This window comes from Equus przewalskii, chromosome 5 (assembly GCF_037783145.1).
Source record: "Equus przewalskii isolate Varuska chromosome 5, EquPr2, whole genome shotgun sequence".
Taxonomy (NCBI): Eukaryota; Metazoa; Chordata; class Mammalia; order Perissodactyla; family Equidae; genus Equus; species Equus przewalskii.
This window is the reverse complement of record NC_091835.1, coordinates 52574934-52588152: the sequence shown is the minus strand read 5'-3', so window position 1 is coordinate 52588152 and position 13219 is coordinate 52574934. Positions and strand designations below refer to the sequence as shown.

At 45.6% G+C, this 13219-nt stretch overlaps 1 protein-coding gene across 15 annotated transcripts in view; it reads left to right on the top strand.

Annotated features, from left to right (window-relative positions):
- The first annotated feature begins 210 nt into the window (after positions 1–210).
- LMNTD1 (lamin tail domain containing 1) overlaps positions 211–13219 on the top strand; it is a 369630-nt gene continuing 356621 nt past the window's right edge. For 10 of the 15 annotated variants that reach the window (XR_011540022.1, XM_070619357.1, XM_070619350.1 and 7 more), the window contains exons 1-2: positions 761–898; positions 1069–1177. The gene's annotated coding sequence lies outside the window, so the exon portion shown is untranslated. Of the gene's footprint in view, positions 336–760; positions 899–1068; positions 1178–13219 lie in introns of those variants that run through there. The other 5 variants (XM_070619358.1, XM_070619342.1, XM_070619347.1 and 2 more) reach the window with 2 other exon arrangements.

Sequence of the window (13219 nt, the reverse complement as noted above, 5' to 3'; positions counted from 1 at the left end):
CAGAGATGGGAATGAGGGGCGGGGAGGAGGAGCCCCGAGGCTGTAGGAAAAGCAGGGAGGGGTCCCGGACGCAGCCCAGAAACCGCGGCCGCCGAGTAAAGTTAATACTCACTCAGTTTCGCAACTACGCCGCCCCCGCAGGCCGCCCGGCAGGGCCGGCCGGGGCACGGGGGACGCGGGCGGCCGCGGCGGCGCCCGGAGCCCGGCGGCCGCGCAGCGCCTGCCCGCGGCCGCGCACCTCCCTCGGCGGCGCTCCACGGGCCGCGCGCCCCGCACCGGCCCGAGGCCCCGGCTCCCCGGCGCGCCCTCGCCGCGCACCTCGAGGCCGGCGCTAGGTGAGGGTGGCCGCCCGGGCGCGGTGCCGGGGCTGCGAGCGCGCGGGCAGCCGCTGCACCGCGAGCAGGAGCCGCCCCCTGCGCCGCCGCGGCTGCCGCGGGCGGGCGGGCGAGGCTCGGCGGGGCGCGGGGCGCGGGGCGCGGTGCGGGGCGCCGGGCGAGCGCGGGCGGCCGAGCTGGCGGCCGGCGAGCTCCCGCGGCCGGTGCCTCTGGGCTGGGGGCCGGGCTGGGGGCCGGGCCGGGCCGGGCCGCCCGGCGGCTCCGCCCCTTCTCCGGGCGGCAGGCTGAGCGCGCGGGCGGAGCGGCGCGGGGGCGCCCCCCTCGGCCGGGCGCTCGGGTTACAGCCGCTGCTGCCGCCGCCGCCGGCCCCCCGCCCGCCCGCGCCCCGCCGCTTCGCCGGCGCCCGCAGAGATGGGGTAACGGAACTGGGACGCCAGCGCTGCATTGTGGGAGCTTTTAAAGCGGCGGGGAGCGCGGGGCGACCGCTGGGGCCCACCGGGCCGAGCTCGGCCCGCCACCCCCGCCCCGGCCACCCGGGCCTGCCGACCGGAAAGCCAGAACTGGTGAGCCGACTGCGGCCTCGCTGACTCTCCCGGGAGCCAAATCTTCCATAGCCCGGGGCTGAAACTTGTAAAACTGCCCTCTCCGGTCACCCCGGAAAGTAGGAGGCTTTTTTCGCAGACGCGTTAAAAAAAAAAACAAAAAAAAAAAACACGCCTTTCCGTCCCCCCAGGACTGGGTCTGAACTGCTTTGCAGCTGGAGTGGCAGTGATTCAGCGACCCCCTTCTCAGCAGCAGGCAATGACAGAGGCAGGAGACGAAAAACAGCGAATGAATCAGCCGTGAGTAACCAAGTTTAGAAAGAGCTGGGCTCAGATTCAGAAAACCGCTCCTCCCCCCAACCCCCCCTTGAAATAGAGCAAATAGTCAGGGAAGGAAACCAGTGTTTTCATCTGGAAATGCAGATGTGGAGGTTTTCACCATCCCACCTTTTTTTGTGTGGCATGCGATTACTCTAGCCACTGGACAAAATTCCATCTTTGGTCCGTGCTTGGGTTCACACCTGCCCACAACTCGGCAAAAGCTATTAATTTGGAGGGAGATGGGGTGAAGATAATGGATGAGATGCAAGACAGCATTCCAGTTATAAAATGCCCCCTCTGCTTCTCCAGACACTCGTTTTTAAATCATCAAAACAAGGAGGTTAAATTGGAAGCCCTTTTTATGGCTCCTCTTGCTCAGGGCTTCGTTTGTTCGTTTTGAGTCCGGGTGCGTGGACCTTTTGCTTCTTGTTTTTTGACCTTTAGTTTTTGCACAGCTCATTAGTTCCTCTACCTCAGGTGAACTGAGGAGAGAGCCTGGTAAGACTCAGCACGGGCTAATCAACTTTGGCAGATTTGGGGACCAGAAGAGTTCTCTCTGATTCAAATGCAAATCCTGAGGGAATTTTATTTAGAGCTGACGCTGTAGGGCAGGGATCCTCTTCTCGGAGGAGTTTCCCAGCCTTAAGGTCAGCATTTCCTAAACTCTCATGCCCTTGTCAGGCTTTCACTCCACTGAGCAACATCAGTCACCGCCTAATTGCCAAATCTAATGGAAAAATTTAATCCCCACCTGGTCGTGCCCTTTGTGGCATTTGCCAATGCTGCCGTCTCCTTCCTTCTTAGAACTTTCCTCCCTTTTATTTGCTGTGATAGTCATCCCTCTTTTGTGGAGGTTTTGAAACAGGGGTGAGTAAGTGTGGCTACTGTTAAACCAGGATTCAGCATCTTACAGAGTAGAAGAATCTTATATGTAGTTTCTGTTGGTCACCGGTAGGGTCCTGAGCTCGATTTTATGGGGCATCCAGAGGTGAATGAGTTGACAACCAACTTTCATGTGACCAGCATTTAAATCAGGATGAGATTTACTATGACTGAATAACCATGTCCACTATTTAGGAGAAGCGCTCCCTGGGATCCAGGTATCTGGTGAGGTATCCCCGCCTCCAGACTAGAGTGTGCCGTACTGATGGCTGCCAAAGTCAGTGAATTTACCTCCATTTGGTCCTGGATAAACCCAGAAAAATCTCTTCCCTACCTCAGCTCCATGTGGTTAATGCATTCTTTCTTCAGCATATAGTGCAATTTGCTTTAAGCTTTCTCAGCTATAATCACATCCCTGTTAAGCCTTCCTGAGATCACACCAAATGCCCTTGACAGGATTTGTAAACAACCCTTATTTCTGGTTTCTAATTATATTCCCAGAAATAACCTAACCAGAATCAGTGAGTATTCATGCCCTTCAAACCCTGTGACATAATCAGATTTGATTTTTAAGAGAACGGTCAGAGGATGGATTCAGAAAAGAGGAGAATCCCAAGGGAGAGAGTTATGTGGAGAACAGAGGGAATGATCCAGGATATATATGCGGGAACAGCACCTAGAGATATGTTATATGTTTTTAGTTTCCCATTGCTAACTGTAAACAAGTTACCACAAACTTAGTGGCCAAAAACAACAATGTGTTATCTTACAGTTCTAGAGGTCAGAAATCCTAAAATCAAGGTGTGAGCTGTGTTCTATCTGGAGACTCTTAGGGGAGAATCCATTTCCTTTCCTTTTTTCAGTTTCTAGATGCCACCTGCATTCCTTGGCTTGTGGCCTCTTCCTCTATCTTCAAGGCCAACTGCATAACGTCTTCATCGCTCTCTCTCTCTCTCTCTCATCACCTCTGCTTCATGGTTAGGTGGACAGCTCTTTCTCTAAGATAAGCAAAGAAAATAGAAATTGATGTTGATCCATTTATAGCCATATATGTTATGAACTGAATTGAATTATTTGCAGGAAGAGGTGGCTGTCTTCATCACTAGTCAAATAGTCATTGGGGTAATCTGTTTGACTATAAGATTGCCGAAGTGGTGACTCGTTAGTTCAACTAAGCCTGTATCCCTCCAGTGACCTGTGTGACTGAGACCCAGAGTGTTAGCACACTAAGAAAATCAGGTTCACATCTGCAGTTCTTGGAGATAAACCCCTTTCTCTGGAAATCCCCGACAACTGTTTTTTATGGTGTCCAGGAGAGTCATATTGCCAAGTTTGAGAAGTATGTCTCTAGACCAGCGTTTCCCAAACTGGTCCACCAGGGAACACCACCCTGGAAGAAGGGATGCTGGGAAGACTGTCGCTCCATGCTCAGATAAAGTCCGTGGAACACAGCTCGCACCCAGAAAGGGATTGTCTGTGGGTCTCATCCATCAAGGGCAAAGTGTTGGGAAATCCGGTCATGAGGAAGACCAAGGGGGCCATAGGAACAAACATATTATCACAACACATAGGTTTGTGTGCTGGCAGGAATAAACTCTGCACTTCTGCATGTAACTCAGGTTCTTTATTATCTGGCTCTGCCGGTCTTTCCTCCTCTTACCCTCCTTCTCTTCCCACTCCATGTTTCACCCAGCCTGCTTACAGCTTCCTGACCGCTCAAACGGCGGGTCAGGACCACGTCTCAGTTCCCTCGCCACGTTACCCTGCAGTTGCTTGTTTGCTTGTGGAGCCCCCACCCTTCTCCCCCAGTCTCACCCCTACCCCTTCTCAAAGCCGGAACACTGTTTATCCCTGTATCCCCTATGCCCGACACAGGGCCTGGCTCAGACTGAGAGCTCAGTTAATACTAGTTGAAATAACAATATGGCAATATAAGTGGGATAAATTAATACTGTCTATTTACCTGTTATACTTGTCTTCGATCTGCCTCCTTCTAATCTATAATTAGCTAAGATTTCCATTTTCTCCTTTAATTAATAAACATAGTAAACATAACAAGCTATGATATTGTGCTGTGTTCTGGGATTACTAAAATGAGTATGATATAATCTCAACCTTCTATGAGTTCACAGTTCGCATAAGGAAACATGCTAAAAAAGAAAATACGGCAGATAAAGCTGGTTGCCTATTCCATTCCCTTTCTCTCCTTCTTTCTTAGTAACAGAAAATTGATTTTGTGCCCAGTGACAAATTTCGTTTCACAACCTTCCTTGCAGATAGGGATCACTGAGTATAGGTCAATGGTATGTGGATGGAAGGTGTTGTATGGAACTTCCAGGAAAATTTCTTATTTGTGTGCCTGGTGTAGGGTACTGACAGGGCTGACTTTAGCCCTATTCTTGTCTGGAACATGGATGTGATAGCTGGAGCTACAGCAACAATCTTGTGACATCAAGACTACCTTCAGGAGCCAGCCCCGTGGCCAAGTGGTTAACTTCGTGCACTCCACTTTGGTGGCCTAGGGTTTCACTGGTTCAGATCCTGGGTGCGGACCTAGCACTGCTCATGAAGCCATGCTGAGGTGGTGTCCCACACGGCAGAATTAGAAGGACCTACAACTAGAGTATACAACTATGTACTGGGGGGCTTTGGGGAGAAGAAGAAGAAAAAATATTGGCAACAAATGTTAGCTCGGGGCCAATCTTAAAAAAGAAAGATTACCTTGAAGCCCAAAGTCGTATACTAAAATATGTGTAAATAGGGTCATTTAGAGTTTTTCAACCTATCTTTCAAGCCTTCATTTAGTCACTGGTAAGTGTGGAAGGAAAAGAAAAAAAAGTCGCATCTCCTCTTATCTTCACTATATTTGTGGCAAGCAAGTAAATACGGTATTCTTTCCCATTCCTAATGAAAATCTTGTACACATACTGAAATACTGCAAAGATCTGTAGATATTGTGACTGCTTTGACCACTGTAAAGGAACTTTTTAGAAACAACCAAGATCTGTAGGAATTTTTAATTTAATGATAGTCTCCTCTTTAAAAATACAATATTTAGGGGCCAACCCAGTGGTGTAGCAGTTAAGTTCATGTACTCCACTTTGGCGGTGTGGGGTTCATCAGTTCGGATCCCGGGCATGGACCTACATACTGCTTATCAAGCCATGCTGTGACAGCATCCCACATATAAAGTAGAGGAAGATGGGCACAAATGTTAGCTCAGGGCCAGTCTTCCTCGGCAGAAAGAGGAGGATTGGTAGTGGGTGTTAGGTCCAGGGCGAATCATCCTCCAAAAGAATTAAATAAATAAATTAAATAATTAGTTACCAATATACAAACAACCCCTTAAAAGACCCTCCAATAATTTGATGGGACAAGGAGGGATGATCAGTGTATTTGGTTAGACAATGAAGTACAGTATGAAAAGAAAATGAAGCGTAAACTATAAATGGAAGCTATAACAGGTTATACCAAAAGGAATAGTACATCCAAATATATTCAGAAATAGAATTTAAAATATGATTGGGTCCCTATTTAGGTGGAAGCTTTTTGAGAGGATAATCCTATGAAAATTAAAAAGTCTTGATTATTTGTTGTAGGCTAGAAGAACAGGTTTCATCAGCTGAAACTAAGTAAACGGGACTCCCCAAGAGCTTGTACAAGGATCTGTGTATTGGGGTAGAACAGCGAATGTGGTACCTGATGTTATGAAGTTGCATCTTCGTAAATACATGCAGTAAGATCTGCTCTGTCTGACACTCTGAACCCGAGTGCCACTCACCAATCTCTCTGCACTTCTGCAATACTGTAATTGAGGTTTATAATGATGACCCTGATATGACTTCTGAATCATAGCAGAAAGATTAAATTATCTGCTGTTTTGCCTTCATATATTTAATTATATTTTTATTAATTTCAGGCTGCAAATCTGATCTGTTTTATAACACTGCTAGATTAACCAGAGCCTTGTTATCAGGGACCCACCCATCCACAATAGGAGAGTTTACAGTTCATGGGGGAAAAAAAACAACCAACAACTGATTAAAAATGTGAGATTCATACCATCATAGCAAGAATAATTATGACAAAATAATTTAGAATCATTCAGCCACATTTTTAAGAATTGTGACAAATGTATTGGTTAATAATAAATTCTACATAGCTAATTATTTTCATAAGTATAATCATTTATATTCTGTAGTAAGAGAAAAATTACCTTAGAGTATGATTAAATAAATCTTCATTTTGGATTTGATAGAATGTGGTCTTTTAGCGTCAGCTAGAGAGCAGATATTAGGCATAGGCCCAGGCATGTTATAAATTGAGTTGGGTGTATAACCAAATTTGGTTTGTGGGTCCTGTCAAGCTGGTCCTCATCTCAACCTTGATTCCTTCAGAGATGTATTGCTCTGGTGACAATACAGGACCTCTAATAAACATATGGAATAAACATGTGTCTTAAGTCAGGTTCCCTGGACGTGGGGCCTGAGAGGAATTCTTGTGCAAGTGACGTATTGAGGGCATGCCTCAGGAGAAGGGAGAGAGGAGGTTGCACAGAGCAGGGAGGATAAAGCTAAGTAAGGAAATGGTCTCAGCCAGAGGCTAGCTTCAGCCTGATCCTGTGAACGACTGTTGAGCAAGAATTGCACCACACTGTTGGCCACTTGGGGCAAGGAGACTGGGCTTCTGTACTCCCATTATCAGATACTCACCAGCTATGGGTTGGTGGTAACCCCCCAGGCCAGGCAGCCTCTGTTCCCCCAAGGGCAAGCGTAATTCTCTGAGAGGGAGGCAGCTACAGTTAGCAACCAACACTCAACAGCAGCTGGGGCTGCATGCGCCAGCTCAAGAAGGGGATCTGGGCAGAGCGCAAACAGTATCTACTACACGTGGCAACACTGCCATATCCAGGTTAGAGCCCCAGACCAACCCTCAGTGTGATCCCGTAGCAACTGAAGCATCCTACTAAAAGGAAGACAGAAGCCACACAACATGTATGACCTTGTTTCTAAAGGAGAATATGTTCAGAGTACAACTAGGAACACATCTCTTCTAGCATGAGCTTGGGAACCCCCTCTCCCCTCACCTACCCTTTTGCCAAGAAGTGGTGATGCCTTCAGGGAGTGAGGCAAGGTGCCCTGCAGGGAGAGCTCTAAGGATGTTAGGAAACTCTAGGATAGATCCAGAGAGGCTGGGATGGGACGGAGGTTTGTAACCCAAGGCTGATGTCTGAGGCCACTTGCCAATCTGCCCCTTTCTTTTCTTCCACTGGACCTAGAAATTTACTTGCCTGCTTATCTTTCCTCTGCCAATACCCTTTGCTGCCCACCAGGATGTCTGTCTCCCCTGACCTCCTCTGGAGCTGCCCTTGTCTGTCTTCAGCAGCTTTTCTGCCACTCTTCATATAACAAACATTCAACTTCAGCTTCTCTGACATTTCCTAATACTGTAGTGTGACAGCTAAATGTGATGGCAGGTGTGGGGAGAAGGAATAGAGTAAAAATGCTCCCCATGCTATTCTGCTTCCTAAGTTTAGCCCAGCATGAGTGCTACTGGTGGGTCTTGGGGAAAAACAGGGGCCATGTAGTTGATTCACCTGCATTTCAGGGGAGCACCCAGAGGCTGTCCTGGGAGGTGCTGGGTGAAGGCTCTGGGATGCAATATGGGCGTGAAGGAGGCAGAAGCTCCAGAAGAGCTGCAGGAGTGGGCAGGTGGTACAGGAGCAGGGACAAGGCAGTGCCTGGTGTTCCTCTAGCAAACTCAGGGACTCTTCCCTCCCCTGGCCCTTCAGCCTCAGATCTTCCACTGAAGACACCATATTAGACTAAAGGAAGATATGTTGACAACCGAGAATGGATGGGTATGGGGCAAGTAGTGGCAAGATACTGGCTACTATAGACTCGGAAGGAAGGGAGGAAAATCATAATTTTTTTTTTTTTCTAATCTGGGAAAATCAAAGTTCCTTTTATTCTAAGGCTAGGGTAAAAATAAATGACTTCAAGAACTACTGATATTGAAATGATGTGTAATACCACTTTGGCTGTTCAGCACAGCATTTCCTGAAACTGTACTCAAATAAGCAAGGGGCCGGGTGGCCTCCGGCAGTACAGCCCACGTGGGTGCTGTGTGGTCCGGGGAAGGCAGGAGGTGGGCTGGTTAAGACATTGATGGAGTCATCACCCTCCAGAAGAGACCCTCCCCTTGCTGCTGCTGCCCTTTACCCTTTGGAGAGAACCCAGTCTTCCTGACCTGTACGGGAGGTAAGGCAACTCATTGAAACAAAAGCCTTTTAAAAGATCTCTCAGACCCTTTTCTCAGAGAAATTGGAAGGTTTCCAAGACAGATCTCAGTTTAAGTCCTGACTCTGGTTCTTACTACGTGGGTGACCATGAGCATGTTGTTTAAGTTCTCTGACCTTAGTTTTCTATTTTCTGCAAAAAAATAAGGGACAAGAGAAGAGAGGATGATACAGTAGCACATAAAGACTTGTTGTGATTAACTGTTTCTAAAGCATTCAGTACAGTGCCTGATACAGAAGTGATGTTGGTGTTTTTCTTATTATCATTATTAAGCTGTAGGCTCATAGGTGAGAAGATACTTTCAGCAAAGCCAGTAATTATAATTTTCTGTTTCAATATATTCTTTGCCAGTCACTGTTCTAAATGGTTCTCATAGATCAACTTTTTAAATACTTACAACAACCCTCTCAGGTTGGGACTATTCCCATTTTATAGATTAGGGAGCCAGAGCATAGAGAGATTCCAAGGTTGCATCGTTAGGTAGTGGCAAAAGTGGAACTCAAACCCAGGAAGTCTGGCTTCACAATCTGCACTCTTCACCACTGCAATATGTAGTTAAAGAGTGAGGTGAGAATCAAAAATAGCTGAAGCATCCATAGAATTGGGACAGGTTCAGGGTGAAAAGATCAGAATGGAATCGCATGTTGGGGTCTGCATTGGGCAGGTTCCTTTCACCTGGTGCTCAGAGTGTGCTAAGGGGGAGGGGAGGGGAGTGAAGATGGGGCAGGCCCAGCAGCATCACAGCCTCTTCTTCATGCATGTCCACCTAGAAAAATAAGTTAACCTCTGTTTTAGGATGATTGATAAGTTTCCAAGTCAATTTACAAGCAAATTGGGAAAATAACTCACTATGACTAACATAACTATATGCATTTTAAAGGACATTCTAGGTCTGATCTGTCTTTTACTGGGTGAGGGACCATTCTAGGATATGACCCAGTAAGTGGTAGTTCTTTTGCTGATATTAGCTTTGTGACCCTGGGCAAGTCCCTTTGCCATCCTGGATCTCTCTCAGATGGGAACGTGATCTGCGAGTAGTGTTTCCCCTTCAAACCCTAGCACTGATTGGCAGATCTGGCTGCTTAATGGGAGTGCCTTTTCCTCTTCTACTGTTCCCTGTGTATCCCCCACAAGACTGTGTGTTATTCCAAGAAGGCCGCGTGTCCGTATGTGGCTGCATTGTTTTTATAGCAAGGGCTTACAGAATTACCTCAAATGTCGCATCTAGCTCTAACATTCTGAATATATGAATCATAAATTAAAATAATTGGTGCCATCCGAAGAAAGAGACATGGCAGAAGAGGCTTGCTCCAGCTTCTAATAAGGACCCAAAGAGCAGTTCAAAATCCAACTAAAAAATCCAGAAAAAAATTTAGATAAGACTTTAAGATAAATTTGCACCAGATACATAATATTCAGTGGATGTAATTATATTATGTATTTTTTACTTTATTCTGTGACTTCACTCTTGCATTCAATTTATATATCAATTTCTGAGCATTGGTTTCCAAAAAAGTCATTATCCAGTGTGCTTTATGAGCCACTAGAGCTTTATAATAAATAAATGAACAAAGAGTGGATACCCTAAGAAGAAATAGCCTCATGTTACTTGCTGCCCTCAAAACAGGGAAGTCCCTGTACTAATAGGGGTCATGACAGCGTGTCAAACTGAAGGAAAAAACTGCACAGTACTCCACTGATTCTAGACAGGAGTAGATAGTCAATTCAGCCCTGGCTAGTTTCAGAGAGTAAATCAAGAAAAGGAAATCTTTTTCTTCCCCTGAGGGCAGAGATGTCTTTATTTTTGTGTTTTAATTTTAGCACCTGATATTCCCTAGGGAAGTGTTGATTGAAGCAAAAACATTATTTATTAGAATCCAAGGGTCAGAAATTAATCAAAGATGCAGTAGCATGTCAGTCTCCCGTCTCTTGTAAGGAAAGAGCAGTCATGCTTGTACTGTGGGGCCCTTGTAGGTAAGGGATCCAGTCCTGTCAGGTCACTTTACGGAGGAGCAAATAAAGGGATAAAAAGGAGTTATTAGGAAAAAAATTAAGTTAACAAAAAAAGTGAAACAAGCAAGACAAAATGAAATATGGGAGCTAAAATTCCAGAATTTGGCAATCAAGGCCCAAGCCTGGGTGCCATGCAGATAAAGGAAACCAAAGGAGAGAGGATGGCAGTGTCAGTCCAGCTTTCAAGGCAGGTAATTTTAATTACTGTCGTTCCTACTAAGTTGGAAAAGGGAAGAAGTGGTGATTTGGAAGAGGAACTACTTCGCATACAACAAATATTTTACTATGAGACCTCAAGAATATACTTAGGACATATTTTAAAGATAGTGCAGAATTCACATGAATGATTAAAATTTAAATTTCTAAAGTTGAGAGAAAATAGACCAAAGATGATCCCCTAATTTTTAATGTAAGTAGAAAGTAATACAGACAGAAGAGAAGATGCATTGGGAGGTCACATGGGTTTAGGAGAGGTTTGAAAGGCTTCGAGTACTGGATTATAATCCTCCTAGGACATGAACAATATCTTGGAGTTCGTTTCTCTTCTTTCAAACCCACTCCCGTAGTCAGTTCAATGGTTACTATGCATGTAAGAGGTGCTTGCGTGAGTCTTTTTGTTAAATAAATGAAAAGCAAATTAATGCACTTTTCAGAGCTCTCTTCAGAGACCTGAGCCTGAGCGAGGACAATTATCAAAAGGATAGAATATTTGAGAATGAAGCGTATTGAAGTCTTCTAAGGCTGTTTGAAGTTTCTCACCCTTCTTCATCCTCCTGGCTATCCTAACCCCACCCTCGAAGGCAAGAGAACAGAGCACTACAGATGGCTCCAGGCAAGCCGTGAAGTGTGAGGATTAGCATCTAGAGTGGGGATGGTCCTGCTGATTTTGGGCGATTTATTTAATCCGTTTGGGCCTCACTTTCTGCCTGTGTAAAAAGGGATGAGGCTAATGTGTATTTACCAAATAGAGTGGTTGAAAGATTAACTTGTGTCTGACCTGGAGCAGGCCCCAATTCAAGTTAGCTATTATCCTTAATCTTTCTACTGAAACCAGAAGTTTCAGGTTCGAGGCCTGATCTCTTAGTGAGAGGCTTTCCCTTATATGGTGTCTTATGGTGGGACAAGGAGGAGGTGTGAGACCAGAAACCCAGCCTCTGGGGGGTGAGGGTGGGACGGGGGTGGACCAACTCTATGTTCTGGTGATGATTCAGAAATGAGTACCAGTACCAGTGGTGGCTTTTGGCTCTAAGCGGTAAAATATTAGACAGAAAAGTTTCTTCATGTACTTGTTTGTTTTTGTTTTTGGTCCGTTCTGCTGATAAACATCCTCACTCAGAGGTTATTACTGCAAATGAAAATACTGGTAAACTAGACCTCTGAATTTTTTTTTTTTTAAATCAGTGTTTTATTTTAAATCTGAGCCCAGACTTGGCATTGTTGTTCTGAATGAGAGTCTGTGAGGCAGGACAGGAGCTGAGCAGGAGACTGACATCTGAAGGGTCTCAGTGTTAATGGTGAATGCCTGTTTGTCACCTTCTAAAGTTGGCTTAGGGTAGTCAGGTCATGGGGGGAAACCTTCTTAAGAGTATCATGGCAGGTTTCGAAAACTCTTTAGAGCTGGGCACAGAATTTCACTGGCCTCAGTCCACCCAAGCGGCCTCTAACAAAAGGAACCACAGCAGCTGTGAGAGATCCATTCAGGGTGATATTACATAGGCTTGATGCAGTATGCTCCATCTTTGAGTAATCCAAGATTACCAGTAAAGTCCCCTGTCACGGCACAAGTGAAGCTGAAAAAATGTGAATTACAGCGTGTCGAACTGCAGGGGGTCTTAGAGTTCATCTCATCTAGTCCCTTCAATTTCCAGTTGAGGAATCAAATCCAGAGATCTAATGACCTGCTCAAGATAATACAGCTAATTAGGCACAGAGTTAAGACCCAAGACAGAACACAAACAGATACTTGTATTTATTAAACTTCACACCATTTCCATCCCTTGTCTCATCGACCTTATCTCTTTGCAAAATAGTTAACTCTGCAATAAACTGGAATAAGAGAAATTTGTGAGAGAAACTGTGCCAACATGTTTGGGGTTGTATTGATATTCTCTGAAACCACAAAAAGCATTTGATTAATAGTCTGCAGCCAATTTGAGAATTTATGTTTCTTTTCAGAAGATGCTTTCATTTTCAGGAGTTAAATCTTTGTTTTGTGTTCAGGCTTTAGTGACTGGACTCTCGATACCCATGGGGATGGTTCATTGTTGCCAGGGCCACCGTTACACCAAGTACTGCTTCAAAAGCAATTCGAGGCAATTTTAGAGGAGCCCAATGTCGTGTCTCTCTGATTATAGTACATGCAGTTGTCAAGTGAGAGAAGCCAGTGTCCCTTGGTGAATTCTGCCATCACTGGGCTGTGAGCAGTCAGTCAGGCTCATGGAGAACAGCCATCCACTGTATTTAAGACACAGGACTTACTCCCAGATCAAGCTGTTCGAAATTGCCTTTTTCTCAAGATGAAGCATCTTCAGAAGTCATGTTGTAAGCAGTAGGGGAACTATTAAGTTGTACTGAAATAGAACAGCTAGAAAGAGGAAAACAGAAGTGTACTTGAAAGATGCAAAGAGGCTTATCCCGGGTATATTCATAGGGGCCCTGTTCAGATGTATCTTTTTATTTCCGCTAGACTAGTTTCAAAATCTCTGCCATGGAGATTCTTCTAATTTGCATTTTGATATGTTCTCCTTTTCTTAATGTTAAACCATGAGCTTCCCTTGCGTGAATTAAAGAAAAACGATACAGAGGTCAGTCACTCCCCGAATTCCTC